Source organism: Vigna radiata, chromosome 11, assembly GCF_000741045.1.
Source record: "Vigna radiata var. radiata cultivar VC1973A chromosome 11, Vradiata_ver6, whole genome shotgun sequence".
NCBI lineage: Eukaryota > Viridiplantae > Streptophyta > Magnoliopsida > Fabales > Fabaceae > Vigna > Vigna radiata.
In genome coordinates this window covers 13815649-13817424 of record NC_028361.1, presented here as the reverse complement: position 1 = coordinate 13817424, position 1776 = coordinate 13815649, and positions in this window count along the sequence as shown.

Below are 1776 nucleotides of genomic sequence, written 5' to 3'. Positions count from 1 at the left end.
GTAGAGTGTTTCTTTTCATTATATTTCTGTTTGATTTGATTGTAATCTGTCAAACCAATTTTAGTGGAACTGTTAATCACTATTTATAGTGAGTAACGACTGGACGTAGATTTTGTTGAATCGAACCAGTATAAAAATACTCGTGTGATTTTTCTATTCCCTACACTCATTTTATTTAACGTATATTAACTGTTTGTGATCGAATACGCTTTCCGCTCTCTGAGTTTTAAATCCGCTGCGCAATACTCTTCGAAAATTACCCCCTCCAATACCAACATTTTTTAGAACCCTTCTCTAGCCAAATTTTCACCCAAAATGCTTGAAAATATTATACCCGTTTTGAACCTTAGCTTTAAACAGGATGTGAAACCTTGTCTTTAAATTCTTTACCTTGAGTTGGGATAAGCTTAATTGTATGCGCAGAAAAGGTTCAAGTTTGGGGTTGTATGGGGGAAAATTGAGAAAAGCAAATGAAAAGCATTGAGCTCGATTGTTGTGAAAAGAAAAATTCATGAGAAAAAGAAAAGAAAAGAAGAAAAGCATGAAGAGGAGCTCAATGAAAAAGAAAAAGGGGAAAAAGTTGGGAATAAGTGAAATTGGTGAGGAAGAGAGTTGTGCTTAAATTGTTCAATATTTTGAAAGCTCTCTTAACTCAAGGACTTTGTATTCCGGAAAAACCAATTTTTCTTGTTAGCCCAACCTCATTACAAGCCTTGAAAAAGTCCTTTTGATGGCATTTGCATGTAAAAATGTTGATTGTTTGAGATGAATGGTAATTTTGTTTCATGTGACTTGTAAACAATAGAGAGTGGAGTTTCACCGTAAACACTTGAGTGATTGAGTGAAACACTTGCTTGGTATGAACTGTTAATTTTCATGAGTGCATTTTTGCTTAGTGGATTGGTCATTCATAATGTGTAACATCTGTTGTGCAATCTCTGGATTGAAAGAATGCATGCATCTTATTTTGGATTTCACTGAGGATATTGAATTGAGTAGTTTTGTCTTGTACTTTGGGATTGTTGAAACATTGGACGGAAGAGGATAAAGCCAAGTTTTGTTTTGTGTGTTGTTTTGTTTGCTTGAGGACAAGCAAAGTTCTAAGTTTGGGGTGTTGATGAAGGTTGAAAAACAGTTATTTTCATATGTCATTTTAGACCTAATTACGCCCTTTACTACGTGGAATGAGCTTAAAATAAAGCAAAACTCAATGAGTCTGTAGAGAGTCAAAAGCTGTTTTTAGCGATATTATGCTTGTTTTGCATTGTTTTGTAGCTATTTTGAGGAAATGAAGAATGAAGTTGAAGATAAAGGTCATAGACTCAAGAAAAGGGAAGAAAATTGAAGATTTGAAGAGTCGACGCACCGCCCGGCGCAACTTACACCGCTGGGCGGTCCAGGGCGAGGAGTAGACACTGGAGTTGGTGCTGGGCGGTTTTGAGGGAAACCGCCGAGCGGTGACCCTTGCCGCCGGGCGGTTTGGAGGTTTATGGGAAACCGCCGGGCGGCACACTTATTCTGCCGGGCGGTGGTCCGTTGGGCCTGAGCCTGTTTTCTGTTGCGCTCCTCACCTATAAATACCCCTATTGCGAGTTCAGAGTGATTCTTTTGACAGGGGAGGACGGCCAGACCTAATTTTGCTCTCTAGAGAGGATCTCTTGGATGCTTAGGCTCCTTTTCATCTTTTCTAGGGTTTGCTTTTCCATTCTTCTTCCATTTTTCATCTAGTTTCACCATGAAAATGGTGAACTAAACCCTATTGTTGTTGGGGGAAAC